Source organism: Pongo abelii, chromosome 10 (genome assembly GCF_028885655.2).
Source record: "Pongo abelii isolate AG06213 chromosome 10, NHGRI_mPonAbe1-v2.0_pri, whole genome shotgun sequence".
Lineage (NCBI taxonomy): Eukaryota > Metazoa > Chordata > Mammalia > Primates > Hominidae > Pongo > Pongo abelii.
In genome coordinates this window covers 49,320,933-49,343,721 of record NC_071995.2, presented here as the reverse complement: position 1 = coordinate 49,343,721, position 22,789 = coordinate 49,320,933, and positions in this window count along the sequence as shown.

The following is a 22,789-nucleotide window of genomic DNA, read 5'->3' as shown; positions in this document are numbered from 1 at the left end:
GTGTAGGTAAGCACTTAGAATGGTGTCTAGGGCCTACTGCGCACCCTGTAAATATTAGTTTATAATCCATATTCCCAAGATAGAAACCTCACTTCTAATGAACCCTAAATCCTAGGAGCTGGTGCTGCTTAATACCTTTGATTCTATGCCTACCTTTCCACTGTTATTGTCCTAATTATCTCTTGTTTCTACTACAATACAGGAGGTTTTTTTTGTTTTTGGTTTTGTTTTTGTTTTTTGAGACAGTGCCTTGCTCTGTCGCCCAGGCTGGAGTACAGTGGCACGATCTCGGCTCACTGCAACCTCCGCCTGCTGAGTTCAAGCAATTCTCCTGTCTCAGCCTCCCGAGTAGCTGGGATTACACGCACATGCCACCACGCCCAGCTAATTTTTGTATTTTTAGTAGAGATGGGGTTTCACCATGTTGGCCAAGCTGGTCTCGAACTTCTGACCTCAGGTGATCCCAAAGTGCTAGGATTACAAGCGTGAGCCACTGCACTTGGCCAGTACAGGAGTATTGTTAATGGAGTGTTGTTCATTCTTCCCTCTCTTTGGTGTCATGTCAGTGACTTTGTTTTTGTTTTTTGAGACAGGGTCTTGCTCTGTTGCCCAGGCTGGAGTGCAGTGGCACCATCTCGGCTCACCGCAACCTCTGTCTCCCGGGTTCAAGCAATCCTCCCACCTCAGCCTCCTGAGTAGCTGGGATTATAGGCATGCACTGCCATGCCCAACTGATGTTTTGTATTTTTAGTAGAGATAGGGTTTTGCTATGTTGGCCAAGCTTGTCTCAAACTCCTGGCCTCAAGTGATCATGTCAGTGACTTTGGATTAGCTATGTGACTTGCTTAGTTCAACAGAAAGTAGACACAATACAAGCAGAGGCTTTACATGTGCCCTTGCACCATTTGGCTTAGTCTCTTGCACTAAGATCTACCATGAGAAGAGCATGCCCCCAAGTAGTTTCTGGTCCAAAGCTGATGTAGAAAAGTATGGGACAGACTTGGACCTACCCTGCAGCCTTGTGCCTGGACTCCAGCCTACCCCAGCTGATTTGCAGCCAACCCACAGACCCATAAGTGAGAAATGCTGAGAGAAACACTTACTTTTGGAGTGGTTTGTTATGCAGCAGTAGTGTACCACTAGCTAACCCATACAACCATCTTTCTAGCCAGTCTCCCTATGACTCATCTCTTTATATTCCAGTCAATCTTCATGCTACCAGATTTGTCTTTCTAGAACACAAAACTAATCAAATCAATCACCTCTTAGAAATCCTTGACAGCTTCATATAGTTATTGGAAGAAAGTCTAAACTCCACAGTATTGCATTCAAAACTACTCACAGTTGGCCCTAGGCAACCTTTTCATTGTTACCTCCTACAATTTTAATTCATTGGCCATACCGGTCCCGTGCAGTTCACAAATATGCCATGCACTATCACATCTGTTGATTTGCTTTTGCAGTTGACTCTTTTTTTCTGGTCATTTGTTCTTCATTCTTCAGGGACCAACCTGTATATTCTATACTTCATAACGCTTTCTCTAACCTCCTCCTGAGTCAAAAATCAAGCATTTAGTACATATTTTTTTCTCAGGGGAATAATCACAATGTATTGCAGGTATATATGTGTATGTGTGTATATATGCACACATATCTGTCTTTTAAATTATAGTGTACATTTCCTGAGACTAAGACCATGCGTTCCTGGTGTTCCACTGGCTGGATAAAACTTAACATGGCAGACAATGTCTTGCATAAGTTGCCCCTGCCTAATAGTTTGGCTTCATTTCCTCTCACTCTCCCCTGTACAAACATGTTCTCTCCTAGCATGAAAAATGCTTTGGTTGGGCACGGTGGCTCACGCCTGTAATCCTAGCACTTTGGGAGGCCGAGGCAGGCGGATTGTCTGAGCTCAGGAGTTCAAGACCAGCCTGGCCAACACGGGGAAACCCCGTCTCTACTAAAAAATACAGAAAATTGGGTGGGTGCAGTGGCTCACGCCTGTAATTCCAGCACATTGGGAGGCCAAGGCGGGTGGATCACGAGGTCAGGAGTTTGAGACCAGCCTGGCCAGCATGGTGAAACCCCATCTCTACTAAAAATACAAAAGATTAGCCAGGCATGGTGGCACGTGCCTGTAACCCCAGCTACTCGAGAGGCTGAGGCATGAGAATCTCTTGAACTCGGGAGGTGGAGGTTGCAGTGAGCCGAGATCGTGCCACTGCACTCCAGCCTGGGTGACAGAGCGAGACTCCATCTCAAAAAGAGAAGAAAATGCTTTTAGTTCCCCCAAATACCCAAGGCCTGTGGCTCCCAGAATGTGCACCAAGGCACCCCAGGACACTTAATTCACAGAGGCCTTGAAAAATATTTTAACTTTTTGAGGGAAATATACCAATACTCAGCATCTGTCAGATACTGCGTAACCTTTAACTTGAAGTAGCTGACAATTTCAACATAAGCATTCCTTTCAGTGACATTATCTCTTTCAAAACTGGGTTTTCAAGAGTTGCTATGATAAAACACAAATACCACGTGAAAAATCAGTGTGAAACAGGAAAGCACGGTGGTGGTGTCCAATCTGATCCCAACATCTGGGAAACTGAGTAGTACCCAACATGTGCACACATTCTGTTAGTACGTCATTGTGGTTATTTAAGAATGAAATTAAAATATTCTTTTCTTTCAATTTATGTGTATGATTTTTTAAGCAGCTATTTAGTTATTAGGACATAAATAGTTATTAAGTTGTTTGGAACTAATCAGTCAATCATGGAACAGTTAGGCATTATTTTTGGACTAGAAATGCCATGAAAAATTCACCAAGGGTTCAGTAAACTGAGAAGGTTTGGAAATGTCTGCTCTGTACTATTTCACTCGCCCAGACTTTTACTCATACTGTTCCCATGCTTGAAATGCCCAGCGTTCATCTGGCAAACTCTCATTTGTCCTTCAAAAAAATGAAATTGGATTCAGCCTCCTCTAGGAAGTCTGCCTTGACTTTCACAGATGGAGGCAGTGGTGGACAAGTTCAGCCCAGCACCTGCCTCAGAGTGAAGCTCATGTTCCCTGTTTGTCAGCATTCTGTGTGCAGTAATGCTCATCAGATAATAAAGACTTCATTCCTTTGTGGAAAATGTCCCCAAGAAGAAATCCTGGAGTCCTCCTTGACTGTTGTCTTTCTCTCAAGCCTCACATGGAATCTGTTGGCACATCCAGAATCTCACCTCTTTCACCAGGGCTATACCCCTGGTCCAAGTCACCATTATCTTTCACCTGAATTGTTTCAACAGATTCTTGGCTGGTCTTCCTGTTTCCACCCTGGCCCTTCTTTGGTCTTTTCTCAACTCAATATCAAGAGGGATCCTTTTAAATATAGAGTAGATCAGGTTACTCTACTTGAAACACTCTAATGGCAATAAAAGCCAAAATCCGTACGGTGAATGACAGGGCTCCCGTGATAGGCCCCATTAACGCTTCAACTTCATCTCCCTGTATCTGCTTGCACCACGCATGCTCACTGGCCAAACCTGTTACTCAAACACACCAGGCATGGTCCCTTCTCAGGACCTTTGCACCTGCGGATCCTTCTGCCTGGAGCTCTTTTCCTCCAGACAGCCACAGGGGGCCCTCTTATTCCCCTTAGATATTAACATTACTATCTCCTTTACAGTGAAATCTTCCCTGACCGAAACTCAAAATTCCAGCTCCATCCCCAACTCTTCCTAATCCCCTTCCCTGATTTATTTTTCTCCTCAGCATGTATTGTTATCTAACATACTATGTATTTTATTTATTTATCTTGTTTATTGTGTGACTCTCCCACTAGACCATAAATTCTAGGAGGGCAGGGCTTTATCTTCACTACCTAGAATGCTGTCTATTAAGCATTCCAAATAAACGTGTTGAATGAATAACGAAAACTGAAATGGGGAAAAAATGTATGGTTTTGGCACAGGGTTAAACAAATGAATCAATGGAGCAGAATAGAAATCCCAGAAATAGACCCCCAATATTTGAACTCCTGGTGTATGACCACACGGGGCATTGCAGATCAACTGGGAAACAACAGATTTTTCAATAAATGGTGCTAGAATGATTAGGTAATTACTTGGAAAATAATGAAATTAGAGCCCTAGTTCCAGGTGAAATAAAGATCTAAATGTGAAAGCCAGAACTATAAAGCCTTTGAATATAATACTAGAAAATAACTTCATGACCTCAGGGAAAAGGATTTCTTAAACAAAATATGAAACGCGCTCTCTATAAAGGAAAAGACAAATTCAGACCTGCTAAAATTAAGAGTGTCTATTTTTCAAAAGAAACAATAAAGAAAGTGAAAAGACGAGTTACAAGGTATGAAAAATATTTGAAACATATGTAATTGGCATGGATATAAGATTAACAACTACAATCAAGAGTAAAACAACAATTAGAAAATGTGAAGAAAGGCTGGGTGTGGTGGTTCACACCTGTAATCTCAGCACTTTGGGAGGCCAAGGCGGGTGGATCACTTGAGGTCAGGAGTTCGAGACCAGCCTGGCCAACATGGTGAAACCCCGTCTCTACTAAAAATACAAAAATTAGCCGGGCACGGTGGCAGGGGCCTGTAATCCATTACTCGGGACGCTGAGGCAGGAGAATTGCTTGAACCCGGGAGGCGAAGGTTGCGGCGAGCCAAGATCATGCTACTGCACTCCAGCCTGGGCAATAAGAGCAAAACTCTGTCTCAAAAAAAAAAAAAAGAAAGAAAGAAAGAAAGAAAAGTAAGGAAAAGAAAGAAAGAAAGTAGACAGAAGACTTAAATAGGTACTTCACAATAAAGAAAATCCAAATGGCCAATAAGCCTAAAAAGAGGCTTTAATCTTTTTAAACCTTTAAAAACATTCAAATTAAAACTAAAATGAAATGCCTATAAGATTGACTGAAAATTTTTTTAAATCTGAAAGCACCAGTGTTGGCATAGATGCAGAGCAAGGAGAACTTTCATATACCACTGGTGGGCACATGAAGTGGTACAACCACTTGCAAAATAGTATGGCATTCTCCAGTAAAGCTGAAGACTGGCGTAGGCCACATGCTGACAAGTTCACTCCTAGGCATATACCTAAGGAAACACATGCTCACCTGCACTAGGATATATGCAAAAGAAGAATCACAGAAGCAATGTTTGCAATAGTCAAAGGCACTTCAACAGTAGAATAAATAAGTGAAATGCAGTCTGGTCACAGAAGGGACTACTCTACAGCCATGAAAATGGATGCACTATTAATAGATCTACACAAAGAATCATGGATGACTCTCACAAACATAATGTTTCTGAACACAGAAATAAGGCACAAAATACATCTGATTACTCCCTTCCTATAAAGTTCAAAAACAGATACATTAGATAATTTAGGGATCACATATAGGTGGCAAAGCTATAAAGAAAAGCAAGGAAATGCTTATCCCCAAGGTCAGGATAGTGTCTACCTCTGTGGTAATTTGAAAGGGATGATGGGAGGGCTTCCTGGGGGCTGGAAATGTGCTGTTTCTTGACTTGGATGGTGGTTATCAAATCTTCACTTTGCACTTTTTTATTGAAAACTATTCTCTGCTTTGTGCACTCTTCTACGTATATGATAATATCTCTCATAACAAAGTGAAATTTTAAAAAGAAGAAAACTAAGAGGAAAGCTGGCAGCTGTTAACACTACAGACAGACATTAAAAGTCTAAGAAAATGTAGTTCTTGTGAGAAAATGGAAATATTGGATCACTTAGAGAGTGAGATGTCACATATGCCTGCATATGCCTATGCAGCTTTGTGATGTGGATGAGCCTACCACAAGCATTAGGTAAAAATAAAGGCCAGGCATGGTGGCTCATGCCTGTAATCCCAGCACTTTGGGAGGCCGAGGCAGGTGTATCACGAGGTCAGGATTTCAAGACCAGCCTGGCCAACATGGTGAAACTCTGTCTCTACCAAAAATACAAAAATTAGCCGGGCATGGTGGTGCGCTCAGGAGGCTGAGGCAGGAGAATTGCTCAAACCCGGGAGGTGGAGGTTGCAGAGAGCCAAGATTTCACCACTGCACTCCAGCCTGGGTGACACAGCAAGACTCTGTCTCACAAAAAAAAAAAAAAAAAAAAAAGAAAAGAAAAACAATTTGTGAATCTGTTTCAGCAAGTGTTCCAGTCAGTATACAAAAATATGATTATCAGGTGAGATAAATTGTTAAGCGCCTGAGGGGGTCACTTACAATTTTAGTTTGTGAAAAAATGAAAATTGTATACTAGAGTGGGGTATCAGTGAGGATAATACAAGCTGCAATACCAGGTAAACACTGTAATCTCAGTAGCTAAACATAATAGAATTTTATTTCCCATATAAACACACAGGGCAGCAGGAGGAAGGGGTGTGAAGTGGCTTTGCTCCACACGGTCATTCACTAACATTGTGGATGTGGACATAATAATAAGGACTGGGTCTTTTTATTTTAAACAAGTACACACACATACACACACGCAAAATTCTGGTTTTTTTTTTTTTGGTTTTTTTTTGAGACAGAGTCTTGCTCTGTCACCAGGCTAGAGTGCAGTGACATGATCTTGGCTCATGGCAACCTTCACTTCCCAGGTTCAAGTGATTCTCCTGCCTCAACCTCCCGAGTAGCTGGGATTACAAGCATGCGCCACCATGCCCAGCTAATTTTTGTATTTTTAGTAGAGACGGGGTTTCACCATGTTGGGCAGGATGGTCTCCATCTCCCGACCTCGTGATCTGCCTGTCTCAGCCTCCCAAAGTGCTGGGATTAAAGGCGTGAACCACCATGCCTGGCCACACACACACAACTTAACCGTCTTTCATATTTTATACAAAAGGTGGCATAGTATACAATGTCTTCTGTGCCTTACTTATGTTCATTTAACAATACAGCTTAGAAATCTTTCCATGTTCATATATAAACAGCCTCCTTATTCTTTGTTATAGCTGCATAGTATTCCACTCTATGGGTGTTTTGTAACTTATTTAACCAAGGACTGGCCCTCTCCCCAATGCCTAGTATAGTACCTGTTACATAGGGAAGGCACTTTACAAATATTTGATAAATGAATACCTCCACCCTCAAGAAGGTGGTATGCAATAAAGCATATAAACGTACACATGAAAAAAAGCCAGGAGCAAAATATATTAACATTAAACAGAGGTAATTTTTTTTTTTTTCTGAGACAGTGTTTTGCTCTTGTTGCCCAGGCTGGAGTGTAATGACACGATCTCGGCTCACTGCAACCTCCGCCTCCTGGATTCAAGCAATTCTCCTGCGTCAGCCCCACAAGGAGCTGGGATTACAGGCACGTGCCACCAAACCCAGCCACTTTTGTATTTTTTAGTAGAGACGGGGTTTCACCATGTTGGTCAGGCTTGTTTCAAACTCCTGACCTCAGGTGATCCACCCACCTCGGCCTCCCAAAGTGCTGGGATTACAGGCATGAGCCACCGCACTCGGCCCAAACAGAGGTAATTTATTTAAAAGGTAGTTATTCAGGCAACAAGTCGGACATGATGTCTAAGAGCCCAACTTCTAGAGTCAGACTTACCTGTGTTGGAATCCCCGTTGCACTGTCCACTCAGGTGTATGACCTTGGGCAAGTTATGTCCTCTCACTGTGCCTCTGTGTCACCCTTAAATGGAAATTACCAATTGGGATAATGCAGATAAAGCACTTAGCACAGTTCCTGGCACATCCCCAGCGCTCAGTACAGGTCAGATACTATTATGAGATGGGGCTAACAAGAGGAATCTCATGGAGGTATGTTTGGATGAGGAAGGAAGAAAGTGGCACAGATGTTACAAAGAAGTCAATGGGAAGGAACACCATGAGCAAAGGTGTAGAGATGGGATCCCCAGGGACTATGGGGACTATGTGGGAGACATCATCAGATCTGTGATTGGGGCATAGACAACCACATGGGGAGAAATGAAAAAATGAGATTGGTGAGATGTGGACTTTGATAGCAAACTGCAGTGTGTGCTTAAGACCACTGTAAGTCAGAGGAATGACATGTCAATATCTCTGTTTAATAAGCAGTATTCAGGATGGATCAGACAAGAAAAAGACCAGAGAGTGGGGAAGGAATTTAATATTGGGTTCCTACTTTGCATTGATTTTGGCATGTTACAAAGTTCATCTTGTTTCATCTTCACTCAACTCTATGATGCAGGTGTTATTAGCCTTATTACAGAAATAATGAGGCTTGAAGAGGCTACTTATATTGTCCATGGTTGGAGAGTAAGGAACTGGTAAAGTTAAATTTAAACCTAAAGTTGTCTGACTCCAAAGCAGAGGTATGCTGGAGCTGACTTATAAAGGCTTGCAAGACCTGATAGTTAAAATTTCAGGAATTTTGTGAGGGTTTTTTTTTCCCCCAAGACAGAGTCTTGCTCTATCACCCAGGCTGGAGTGCAGTGGTATGTTCTCAGCTCACGGCAACCTCCACCTCGTGGGTTCAAGTGATTCTCCTGTCTCAGCCTCCCAAAGTGCTGGGATTACAGGTGTGAGCCACCACACCCGGCCTGTGAGCATTTGTCAAACACAGCCACTACTAAAAATTAAATGATGTAAACTTACAATTAAGTAAGTTGTATTTAAAACAAGGTAATAAATATTCAAAGTGTATCATTTCTTAGTTATTATTACTACCTTTGACTATTGTCTGTGCTCCTAAGTTGACTTACACCTCTTCCATCTACATGGTAGAAATATGATACATCACTGTGCTGCTGAACATCTCTTTGCAACTCCACATCCAATAAGGTCACAATCCTAGCTTGAAATTGGCCAAGATAAGAGTATTTACAATGTAGCAATTGGCACATGTTACAAATTACGGCTTGGTTTGGCATAGTGTGGATTAGCTAGAGTTAAGAAAGTGGTAGGAAAATGTTAATAATACAGATTTTTAAAGATAATCTATATTATTAACATTACAGATTAAATTTAAAAGTGTGTAATGTCTATAGATTAAACTTAAAAATCTGTCATGTCTATAGCTGTTCCATTTTGCATAACACAAAAACACTGAAGAAATAGTCTTCTAGAATTAGAAAACTGTTAATCAATTCAGCAAAGTCACTCATGTCATTGACAAATGAGTGAAGTTCCAATATGTCTTTGCTCTTCCACTTTGATTTGATTTATTAATGTAAAAAAAATCAACCAACATTCACATCAGAACTGTACTCATTTGTCAGTTGCAACTATAGGTTAGTTATGGATACAGATTTCAGGAAAAATATCAACAAAAGCATTCTGTGAGAATCAAATGGCTATATGGTCATTTACAACAGAGCATTACATACAGACATCCTTCCTATTGTTGTGCTTTGCAGATATCATGTTTTTTCACAAATCAAAGGTTTGCGGCAGCCCTGCATCAAGCAAGTCTACGGGTGCCATTTTCCCAAAAGCATGTGCTCACTGTGTGTCTTGGTGTCACATTTTAGCAATGCTCCCAATTCTCATACTTTTTCATTATTATTATATCTGTTATGGTGATCTGTGATCAGTGATCTTTGATGTCACTATTGTCATTGTTTTGGGCACCAGGACCTGCACGTAGATAAGATGGCGAACTTAATCCATAAATATTGTATGCCCTGGCTGCTCCAGTGACCGGGTGTTCCCCCATCTCTCTCCCTTTCCTCAGGCATCCCTATTTCCTGAGACACAACGATATTGAAATTAGTCCAACTGATAGTCCTACAATGTCCTCTAAGTGTTCAAGTGAAAGAAAAAACATTCCTTTCACTTGAACATCTCTCACTTTAAATCAAAAGCTAGAGATAATTGAGCTAAGTGAGGAAGGCATGTCAAAAGCTGAGTCAGGCTGAAAGCTAAGCCTCTTTCACCAGTTAGCCAAGTTGTGAATGCAATAAAAAAGTCATTGAAGGAAATTAAAAGTGCTACTCCAGTGAACAAATGAATGTTAAGAAAGCGAAACAGACTTATTGCTGATATGGAGAAAGTATCAGTGGTTTGGATAGAAGATCAAACCAGCCACAACATTTTCTTAAGCCAAAGCCCAATCCAGAGCAAGGCAATAACTCTCTTCAATTCTATGAAAGCTGAGAGAGGTGAGGAAGCTGCAGGAGAAAAGTTGGAAGCTAGCACAGTTTCCTTAAACTTATGAGGTTTAAGGAAAGAAACCATCTCCAGAACATAGAAGTACAAGGTGAAGCAGCAAGTCCTGATAGAAAGGCTGTAGCAAGTTATCCAGAAGATCCAGCCAAGATCATTGATAACGGTGGCCACACTAAACAACAGGTCTTCAGTGTAAAGAACCAGCTTTCTATTGGAAGAAGATGCCATCTAAGATTGTCACAGCTAGAGAGGAGAAGTCAATGCCTGGCTTCAAAGCTTCAAAAGACAGGCTGACTCTCTTGCCAGGGGCTAATGTAGCTGGTGACTCTAAGTTTAAGCCAATGCTCATTGGCCATTCTGAAAATCCCAGGCTCCTTAAGAATGATGCTAAATCTATACTCCGGCTGCGCTCTATGCATGGGATAACAAAGCCTGGATGACAGCACATCTGTTGACAGCATGGTTTACTAAATATTTTAAGCCGACTGTTGAGACCTACTGCTCAGAAAAAAAAAGATTATTTTCAACATATTACTGCTTATTCACAATACACGTGGTCACCCAAGAGCTCTGATGGAGTTGTACAAGGAGATTCATGTTGTTTTCACGCCTGCTAACACAACATCCATTTTGGAGACCATGAATCAAGGAGCAATTTCAACCTTCAAGTCTTATTATTTAGGAAATGCATTTTGTAAGACTATGGCTGCCATAGATACTGATTCCTCTGATGGATTTGAGCAACATAAATTGAAAACCTTCTGGAAAGCATTCACTATTCTAGAAGCCATTAAGAACATCTGTCATCCGTGGAAGGAGGTCAAAATACCAACATCAGCAGGAGTTTGGAAGAAGTAAATTCTAACCCTCATGGATGACTTTGAGAGGTTCAAGATGTTAATGGAGGAAGAAATTGCAGATGTGGTGAATATAACAAGGAAACTAGAATTAGAAGTAAAGCCTGAAAATGTGACTGAATTGCTGCAATTTCATGATAAAAATTGAACAAATGAGGAGTTGCTACTTAGGATGGAGGAGCAAAGAAAGTGATTTGTTGAGATGGAATCTACTCCTGGTGAACATTGTTGAAATGACAATAAAGGGTTTAGAATATCCCATAAACTTAAGTTGATAAAGCATTGGCAGTGTTTGAGAGGCCTGACTCCAATTTTAAAAGTTTTACTGTAGGTAAAATGCTATCAAACAGCATTGCATGTTGCAGGGAAATATTTCATGAAAGGAAGAGTTAATTGATGTGGCAAACTTCATTGTTGTCGTATTTTAAGAAATTGCCACAGCCACACACACCTTCAGTAACCATCACCCTCATCAGTCAGCAGCCCTCAACAAGGTGAGTCCCTCCATCACCAAAAAGATGATGACTCACTGAAAGCTCAGATGATAGTAATATTTTTTGGCAATAAATATTTTTAAATTAAAGTATGTACATTGTTTTTTAGACATATGATGCTGCACATTTAACAGACTACAATATAGTGTAAACATAATTTTTATATGCGCTGAGAAACGAAAAAGTTCACGTGACTCACTTTGTTGCAACAGTCACTTTATTGCGTTGGTCTGGAACTGAACCTGAACTATCTTTGAGGCATGTCTGTATTTAACATTATTTGTGAATTGTGTGCTGCACATCTTTTACATCAGTAAAATTTATAATTAACATCTATTAAATCAGTTCTCAGGAAAAAAATTTTAATAAACGTAATAAACTAGCTCTCTGGAAAAACTACGTCTCCATGCACATTTGCTAATATTCACGAGCATTCCACTGCTCTAAGTTATATCACCTTGCCTCCCCAGCAGAAAGGGAGAGCAGTCATGCTTCTCTCTATCAAGTTAATTAATACCAACCTCCATCAAGCATAGTATATTTATTTTAGGCAAACTATGTTATTTTCATTTGGCCTATTCCCTGATTTTCTTCTAAGTCCTTGAAATACATCACTGCTTATTTTCAGCCCAAATTATGCAAGTATGTAAGACTTCCTTTAACTCTGTAAATAGTAATTTTCTGACTTTGCCTTTTCCTTCAACACACTGATTCATCAATTCTCGGATGCATATTTTTTCACATCTTAACATCTCTGAAATCGAGAAGCCTCTTCCAGCCACTGTTGGCCAGGCAGCAGCTGTGTCACTGCCTTCCCATGTGTGAACTTGGCCATAGCTATTACATTGGCATCACCATCGATGAGTTTGATTGCTGCTTAAAATGTCTTTTAAATGATTGCTCATTGCAACCAAGGGTTACTGTAGTCACAGAAAAGCAGGGAAATACAGCAGCAGGGGGAAATTGATAGTGATAAGGCAGACATTTCACTTTGGAGGAATGGCCAAAATTCCAAATTGTCTTGTAAAGACCAACAGAGAGTTATATAGGACCTAAGAAAGGAAGAGATCCATACTTTGATGAACTTGTGTTCCATTTGCTACTGAAATACATGCAAAAGCAAGGTCTATCATAAGCCAAGGCAACTGAAGGTAGGAAAATCTGCCAAATCCCTTGAAATAAATCAAAGAAATCTCAAGGCAGCAAGAAGCTGATACATAATCGATTCGTGCATCGCCCAGGACCATCATTAAGACATTGCTTCATACTTAATTGAAAGCATTTTTTCCCCTCTTAATGGTTTATAGAATAACGATGCATTTAATGGTAAGTGGTATTTGAGATTTGCTTAAATCTAAGAACTAGTTTTATTTTCCTCTTTCAGGTACCATTTTATATACCATGCATTTATTTGCATGTATATAAAATATCTTGTATGTTGCAATGCTTTGCTTGAAAAATGTGACAGCTACTTTGAAACTAAAAGAATCCCTCCATATATAATCTACCCTAATTCCATCACACCTCTCTGCAGTTTTACTTCCCTAAGGATGTAAGATCCAACTCTTTTTTTTTTTTGAGTTGGAGTCTTGCTCTGTCACCCAGGCTGGAGTGCAGTGGCACAATCTCTGCTCACTGAAACCTCTGCCTCGGTAAAAACAGGGAAAGAGTCAAGCATTTATCCAGCCTTTCCAATGGGAACTAGAAATATGGATAACCAAATAGCTAATGAGAAGTTTCCCTTTGTGGAAATATTTCAGCTAATAAATAAAGAAGGAATAATAGAATTAAAATATCACCATTTTGTATCCCCTAAGCAACAGTCCCAACCTTTTTGGCTCCAGGGACTGATTTCATGGAAAGCAATTTTGCCACAGACAGAGCAGGGTATGGTTTCAGAATGATTCAAGTGCATTACATTTATTGTGCATTTTATTTCTATTATTATTACATTGCAATATATAATGAAATAATTATATAACTCACCATAATGTAGAATTAGTGGGAGCCATGAGCTGGTTCCCCTGCAACTAGAAGGTCCCATCTGGGGGTGATGAAAGACAGTGAAAGATCATCAGGCATTAGATTCTCATAAGGAGTGTGCAACCTAGATCTCTCACATGCGGAGTTCACAATAGGGTTTGCACTTCTATGAAAATCTAATGCCGCAGCTGATCTAACAGCAGGCCGAGCTCAGGCAGTAACGCACACAATGGGGAGCGGCTGTAAATACAGATGAAGCTTCACTCACTCACCGGCTGCTCACCTCCTGCTGTGCAGCCCACAGGCCACAGACAGGTACCAGTCCATGGCCCAGGGCTTGGGGACCCCTGCCCTCAAGAACGAATAATAGATCAAACATGCTGGTTGACATCTCAAAAGGAGAGACAACCGTACATTTTGTGCCTGTCTGAAAAGTCATGCCCTCCTCCATCAAATATGAACTTAAAAGAAATAGAGGATATGGAGGACTATTTTAAATAACAACACAGGGGCACGCCATCAGCAAAATCCTGATGGGACAAATGACATGGTTTCCTCAACACACAAATTGCAAGGGAAAGGAAAGAGAGAAAGGAAGGCAAGAAGCTACAAGTTAAAAGAAACTTGAGGGACACAGAAATCAATTGCAATATATTGACCTTATTTGGGTGTTGATTCAAACAAACTAAAAATAAACAAGCATGCAAACCTAATCTGAGTGAATACTTGCTATTAAGTGATTATTGTTAATTTTTTTTCTGTTTTTTGAGACAGAGTTTCACTCTTGTTGCCCAGGCTAGAGTGCAATGGTGCAATCTCAGCTCACCACAACCTCCGCCTCCCAGGTTCAAGTGATTCTCCTGCCTCAGCCTCCGAGTAGCTGAGATTATAGGCATGCGCCACCATGCCTGGCTAATTTTGTATTTTTAGCAGAGACGGGGTTTCTCCATGTTGGTCAGGCTGGTCTTGAACTCCCAACCTCAGGTGATTCACCCACCTCAGCCTCCCAAAGTGCTGGGATTACAGGCTGAGCCACTGCGCCCAGCGGACTGTTAATTTTTAAGGTATGACGATGTTGTGATTATGTTCTTATAGTTGTGAGTTCTTATCTGTTGGAGAATTAGGGTAACATATTTACAGGTGAGATGATTTAAAGCCATGGGGAGCGAGGCATATGGTATATAGATGAAAAAAAATGGAAGTGAGTTGATAGTTGTGCTTGGGTCATGAGTCCATCAAACTTCATTATATATTTTCTCTACTTTTGTATATGTTTGAGATGTTCCGTAATACATTTTTAATACAAAAAAATTCCCTTCTGTGGCGCCTATATCAGTACTTTACAAATAGTAGTTACTCAAAAAATATGTATTGAATGATGGAATTGTCTGACAGCAGCCTTAGCAAAAGGGCCATCTTGGCTCCAACACACATTTTAGAGCTGATTTTCACTCAGCATCTTTCATACTTACAGTTTCTGCTCTTTCCACACCCACTTTTGAGAATTCCCTCGACCCCCAATCCCCTATCACTGAACAGGCCTAGGCAGCTGATCAGAGCTCAGTGCAGCTGTGTTGACAATTAATTCACAGACAGGTGGGGCCCATCAGATTCTCTCAGGGAGAGAACAAGGCTTGGTCAGACAAGAATGGGCTCTACAAACGCAAGGATTTGTCAGGCAGGAGCAAGAGTCTGTACCATATGTTTTGCATGAAAAGGTGTTCAGTTCACTCATAATAAGGGAAATGCACTTGAAACTACACTGAGATGCCATTCCTCATCCATAAGATTAGCACAGATTTGAAAGCTTTACCAACGTACGTGATTGGCAAGGTCATGGGGATACAGACACTCTCCTACATTGCTGGTAAAAACACAAAATAGTACAACACTATGCAGAGGAAGTTGGCAATATCTAATAGAACTGCTAGTTGGCCCAGCAATCCCACTTTTAGGAATTTAAATTCAAGAGACCCCTCCAATAATACAAAACTACATAGGCACAGGGTTATTTGTTGCAGCATTATGTGTAACTGCAAATTACTGGAAACCGCTTAAATGCCCCAAAGTAGGAGATTGGTTGAATAAACTACAGTACAGTCACACACACAGAGCACTATGCAGCTGTAGAAAGAATGGAGATGATCGCTACAAATTGAATTGCTAAACGCAAAAGAGCATGTATAGTACATCAATTTTGTGTAAAAAAAAGAGGAAATGAGAAAACAAACACATATCTGCTTATTTTTTACAAAAAGACACAGGCAAATTAAACCAGAAACCAGTGACATGGGTTACCTGCTGGGGTGGGGAGTAGACAAAGCAGAGGCCGTAGTGGGCGGGAAACCAGATCCACGCAAAACAACCTGCAAAACTCCTGCTTTGTAACACTGGCGTTTCCTTGGTGTAAATACTCCCACTGTATTCAAGTTACCTACAAAGGTGTATAGAATGGGCTCTTGCAAGCCAGGACAAGCTGGCTCCAGCACAATACTCAGTGGAAGGGACAGGGAAGAAAGTGATAACTCTGTGCATGCCTTTTTATATAGCTTTTTCATCAAATTTCTTGAAGCGTAATTTTATTTTTCTCTGAGACAGTCTCGCTCTGTTGTCCGGGTTGGAGTGCAGTGCTATGGTCTCTGCTCACTGCAACCCCTGCCTCCTGGGTTGAAGTGAGTCTCCCTGCCTCAGTCTCCTGAGTAGCTGGGACTACAGGCATGTGCCACCACGCCCGGCTAATTATTTTGTATTTTTAGTAGAGATGGGGTTTCACCATGTTGGCCAGGCTGGTCTCAAACTCCTGACCTCAGATGATCTGCTTGCCTCTGTCCCCCAAAGTGCTGGGGATTACAGGCATGGGCCTCTGCACCCGGTCAAATTTCTTGAAGTGTAATTTACATATAGTAAAGTGAATCCATTCTAAGGATACAATTTGATGAGTTTTGATGAATGCATGCACCCTTGTAACCACCACTCCTCACTAAATCAAAATATAGAACATTTCCATCACCTCATAAAGTTCCCTTATAACACTTCTCCCCAGGCAAGTCCCACATCTCCCACCAGCTTCAGGTAACCCCTTAGCTGCTTCTATCACCATGGATTAGATGTGTGTTCTTTGGCATTTTATGTAAATGGAATCATACAGTATATACTCTTTGGTGTCTGGCTTCTTTGGCTCAGCAGGATGTTTTTGAGATTAACATCCATGTTGCAGTGTGTATCAGAGTTCACTTCTATCTGTTAGAGAGTAGTAGTCCAGTGCCTGGATATGCCACAATGTATTGATCCAATCACCCGTTAATGAACATTTGAGTTGTTCCTAATTTTTTACAATTATGAATAAGGTGGCTATGAACATTCATGTACAAGTCTTTGTGTGGACATATATTTTCATTGCTCTTAGGCTGATATGTAGGATTACGATTTCTAGGTCACATGGTAAGTATAAAAACTTTCTAAGTGTAGCTATAAAAAATTGTTAATTTTTTTCAAAGTGGCTCCAACAGCAGTTGGTGTGCATTTTAGTCATCTGCATCTTTGTCGATGTTTTTTAATTGTCATTCTTTGAATTTTAGCTATTCTGATGAGTGTGTAGAGGTATATCATTGTGATTTTAATATGAATTTCCTGATGATTAATGATATTGACATGTTTTTATGTGCTTATTGACAGAGAACATATCTCTGTTTGTGAATCAGGGCTCCTTGGAGAAATTGCTGATTCCAGAGCTGAAGCAGGGAAGGCACAAGATGAGCCTGGAATGCCTTAGTGTGCCTGAGATTGAGGAAGTGCTTTAAAAATATGATGAGCATATGTAATAAAAGACACAGCAATCAGCTTTATGAGATTTCCACTGGCAAAATCTGGGCCATAAAAAATTTAAACATCAAAATAGTTAAGGAGAGTCATAACCCATTGAATAAAATAAAAATCCATGAGTTCATAGTAATAAGAAACAGATAAATGATAGACACTGACAGATAAATACGGAAGAAGTGACGTTTAAAAAGCAACAATTTTACAACTGCCACAGTAAAAATGGATTTAGGAAAGAGCCATCAATGCATCGAAATCAAGGCAGATATGGGGGGAGGTTTGATGAACAACACAACATTTACATAGTCTCAAAATATCCATTCACAAGTGAGTTATTAGTTACAAAGGAAAAATAGTAAATATATAGTGCAGAAACTAAGCAAAGCATTATCACCAATAAGGGACAAATGAATATCACACGCTCTCAGATGTGATTTCCCAAGGAAACATATATAACTTATATATTGTTCTAGCCAAATATGTATAACCTATGTCTAATCACAAGGACACATCAGAGAAACTCAAACTGAAGGACACTCTACAAAATAACTGGTCTGTATATTTCAGAAATATTCACTTGAAAGACAAAGACAGACTGAGGTGCTCTTCCAGAAGGAAGGGGGCTGAAAATGTGGGAGAGCCAAATGCAGCACTCCTTCCTGGGCTGGGTCCTGTTATAGCAGGGTCCCCAACCCCGTGGCCTGTTGAGGTTCATCCGTATTCACAGCCGCTCCCCAGAGCTTGCACTACTGCCTGAGCTCTGCCTTCTGTCAGATCAGCAGGGGCATTAGATTCTCACAGGAGCACAAACCCTGTTGTGAGCTCCGCATGCAAGAGATTTAGGTTGCATGCTTCTTATGACAATCTAATGACTGATGATCTGTCACTGTGTCCCATCACCCCCAGATGGGACCATCTAGCTGTGGGAAAACAAGCTCATGGTTCCCACTAATTCTACACTATGGTGTGTTGTATAATTGTTTCATTATATATTACAACGTAATAATAATAGAAATAAAGTGCGCAATAAATGCAATGAGCTTGAATCATCCCCAAACCATCCCCGCCGAGTCGGTGGAAAAATTGTCTTCCAAGAAATCAGTCCCTGGTGCCCAAAAGGCTGGGGACCCCTGCTTTTTGCTGTAGAGGGGAAGGATGGCCATGAGCGACATCATTAGGGCAAGTGAAGACACTGGAATATGCACCATAGATTAGATGAAAGTGATATGCCAATGTTCAATTTCCTGAACTTGATCACTGTAATGTGAAAATGTAAGAGAATATCCCTATTTAGCGCGCACACTGAAGTATTTAGGAGTAAAGGGACATGATGTATGCAACCTACTCTCAAACTGTTTTAGAAAACTATGTGTGTGTACATATATAATATAGGTACAGTATATATTATAGATATATGTATGTATGCATATAGCACATACATATACATAGAGGGAATGATAAAACAAATATATATGACAAAAATGTTAAAAATTTGGTGAACGTGAGTGTATACTCTGTTATCTATACCATTTTTGCAACTGTAAGTTTAAAATTATTTCAAATGTTTTCTAAAAATTCAGAAAATAAAGCACCATGGCAAAACAAAGCCCTGCAAGTCAAAGTTATACAGGAGCAGAAATTAGAAGCCAGAGGAGGGACCATCAGTGGAGAGGAGATTGGTGTGGATTCATCAAAGGGTGCGAAAGCCAGATGGCTCCAAGAGTGCCGACTGTCCAGTTCCTGGAGTCACTCCAGAATGCGCTTGGGCTCCCCAAGCTACTTTGAACAGTTTCAGCTTCTTGTGTGGTGAGAGGTGAGCACCTGGGCTGTGATAACATGGAAACGACTGTTTTATTTTCTCACCTCTGCTGTTGCTTTGGACACGGGGGTTCTGAAGCTAGCATCTGTGGAAAGATTTAGGGGGCCTGTGAACTCTAATGGGAAAAAATATTTATTTTTTCTGATTACTAACTGAAAATTAGCATTTTCTTCAATTATGAATGTAGGCAACAAACCCCAATAGGATTAGCAGTACCTATGAATTTGTCATCAATAAAACCCACAGATACTGTCATGTCACAGCACAGCTACTGCAGATGTCTTGAAATCTTTACTTTCATTGCTACTTGCAGCCAATGCATCTGGATTTGAACAACTCTAAATGAACCTACCTGAGGGCAGACACTGTGTTGTTTAACTCTGTGTCCCTATGTATGGCATATGGTTCTTAATAGGTGGTCAAAATTGTTTGCTGGAATGAATTGATTTCTGCAACTCTGCTAATACCTCACTATCTGGGAATCCAGAGACCCAAAAAAGATACAAAACAAACAAACAAACAAAAACAAAACAAAACACAAAAAAACACAACTTGCTGGAAATGGAAGCTATTCCATTCCTTTCTTGATTCCACAAGAGAGGCTGCCATTGGCCTCTCCCATCTGCCATGTTTCCTTTAGCTTGCTGACTCCTCCCCTCCCAATATTAGTGAGATACGCACCACTGAAGAACACTCTTCTTTACTGTCAGTTTCAGGCATCCTGTTTTTCTATGACAACTGTCATTTGAAACGGGGGTCTAGGCCAGGCACGGTGGCTCACGCCTGTAATCCTAGCACTTTGGGAGGCCGAGGTGGGTGGATTGCCTGAGCTCAGGAGTTCGAGACCAGCCTGGGCAACACAGTGAAACTGTCTCTACTAAAATACAAAAAATTAGCCAGGTGTGGTGGCGTGCACCTGTACTCCTAGCTACTTGGGAGGCTGAGGCAGGAGAATTGCTTGAACCCGGGAGGTGGAGGTTGCAATGAGCCAAGATCATGCCACTGCACTCCAACCTGGGTGACAGAGTGAAACTCTGTCTCCAAAAAATAAAAACTACAAATATAAAACAAGGGTCTAGTTTCCCAGCTTAGGCAGCTTGTTCCCAAGCTGGGCATACATTCCTAGCAATGGCATAGCTGATTGGCACAATGAGATAGCTGGACTCCCTCCCCCCATGGCAGGGGGCCCTAGGCTGGAGACACCTTGCTAAGAGAAGGTCCATAGATAAATATTTTATTATCGCAAGAGAACAAAATCCTCTGGGTAAGTGTAGAGCAAAAAGCACTTGATAAAAATGATTTCTACTATAAACATATCAGATATCTATTGCTGCATAATAAACTGCCCAAAATTCAGTAGCTTAAAACATCCACAATATATTATTTCATACTGTGATGTGGGTTGGAAGAGCAGTCCTGGTCTCTCCTGGCCCCACTCAAAGCTGCATTCAGGGCTGGATGGTACAGAACAGCCTCACTTGTGTGTCTGGCGCCTTGGCTACAATGGCTGGAATGTTCAGGATGGCCAGGCGTCTCACTCCACCAGGTCTCACATCCTGGACTTCTTCTTTGCATGATGGTCTTGGGGCAGAATCCCAAGAGGACCAAGATGGGAACCACTAGTCCACTCAATTCTGGCTTGGAAGTCTTACTATTCTGCCATGTTCTATTGGCCAAAGCACACCAAAATGCCAGCCCAGATTCAAAGCGGGGAGAAATAGGTGCCATCTCTTCATGGGAAGATCAGCAAAGAATTTGTGGCATTTTTAAATCCATCCCATTATGTGAAAAAGGTAGCATCCTAAAGCACTATGACAGCAACCACATAGGAAGTTGTCAGCAGAACGATAAAGAGTAGAAAGGGAACACACAAGAATTAAATGTTATTTTGGTTTTTGGCTCTAGGGTATCTGCATTATTTTATTTTGCTTTGTTTTTCTAGAAAGTGAAGGTCAAGAGAAAAATTATGAGGATGGTAAATGGAGTTCAGGGGAGTCACTGAGACACAGCAGAAGGAGCTAGAGCTGTTTGTCCTGGTGAAGAGAAGGCTTGGCAGGGATGGGGAACTGATTTAGGATGTCTAGAAAACTAGCGTGTATTATTGGATTTGTTTGTGTGCTGCCAGAACGAGGACCACTGGGTGGACATTCCAGGAAAGATTTTCCTTAATTAAGAGAGAATAACCATCAGAGATGTACACAAAATAAATGAATGCCAGATGAGTCACCTTCCACTTGGGTGTGCAGTGACAAGCAGACATTGACCACTTTTCCAAAATGGAGAAGTTATTCTGCCTCTGGTAGGGCCTCAGATTCCTCCCAACCCTGAGACTCAATGATGCCATCTCCTTCTGTGGTAACCTTGGGAGTCTGTGATGTTGGGATTACCCAAATGCCCATCCATGGGGCATCTTCCAGAGCCTCCATGCCAGCAGCTCCTCCCTGAACTCTGCAAAACTCCCAAGTGCAGGCTGGGTGGCACTACCTGTACCCATCCTTCCTGACAGCCTCTTACAGCTTTGATCCTTCATTCTGGTTTTGTTCTGAGATTTTCTTCTCAGCTTTTCCAGGAGGAACTTGCCTTACCCTGTTGTAAGGTGGAGCATGTTTCTTTGCACTGGTTTATGGTGGAATCATCAGCTCCTCTGCAAAGCAGCATCCATCCTATTCCACTGGTACCTGACTCAAAGTTATGACCAGAAAGGTCACTGGTAGATTCGGTGTCGTGTGGCACCTCCACTTTTCTCTGGCTTTCCTTAAGAGTACCCAGGGTAGGCAGGGTACAGTGGCTCACGCCTGTAACCCCAGCACTTTGGGAGGCTGAGGCAGGCAGGTCACCTGAGGTCAGGAGTTCGAGACCAGCCTGGCCAACATGGTGAAACCCTGTCTCTACTAAAATACAAAAACTGGCCGGGCGCAGTGGCAGACTCCTGTAATCTCAGCTACTCGGGAGGCTGAGACAGGAGAATTGCTTGAACCCAGGAGGTGGAGGTTGCAGTGAGGTCAGATCGAGCCACTGCACTCCAGCCTGGGTGACAGAGTGAGACCCAGTCTCAAAAAAAAAAGTTTCTAGAGTATTAGCCTAGAAACACATCTTGCTGAAGTCCGAGGTGAGAAAGATCTGTTTCCCCTGATTTGGGAACACACTCCACCACCCAAATGGCATGTGGGTGTTTTCCTTTTTCTTTTCTTTTCTTTTCTTTTCTTTTTTTTTTTTTTTTTGAGACGGAGTTTCGCTCTGTCACCCAGGCTGGAAGGCTGGAGGGCAATGGCGCGATCTCAGCTCACTGCAAACTCTGCCTCCCGAGTTCAACAATTCTCCTGCCTCAGCCTCCCAAGTAGCTGGGATTACAGTCGTGCGCCACCACATCCAGGTAATTTTTTGTATTTTTAGTAGAGACAGGGTTTCTCCATGTTGGTCAGGCTGGTCTCAAACTCCCGACCCGAGGTGATCTGTCCACCTCGGTCCCTCAAAGTGCTGGGATTACAGGCATGAGCCACCTCGCCCGGCCCATGTGGGTGTCTTCTATGTGGCATTGCTTTACATATATTATCTCACTTAATCCTAACAACACAGTCCTATGAGGCAGGTACAGAGAGAAAATGGAAGTAAAGAGAAATTCGGTAACTTTCTCAGGGTCACACGGTTGCCAAGTGGCAGAACTGAATCCCAGGCAGTCCAACTCCAGAGC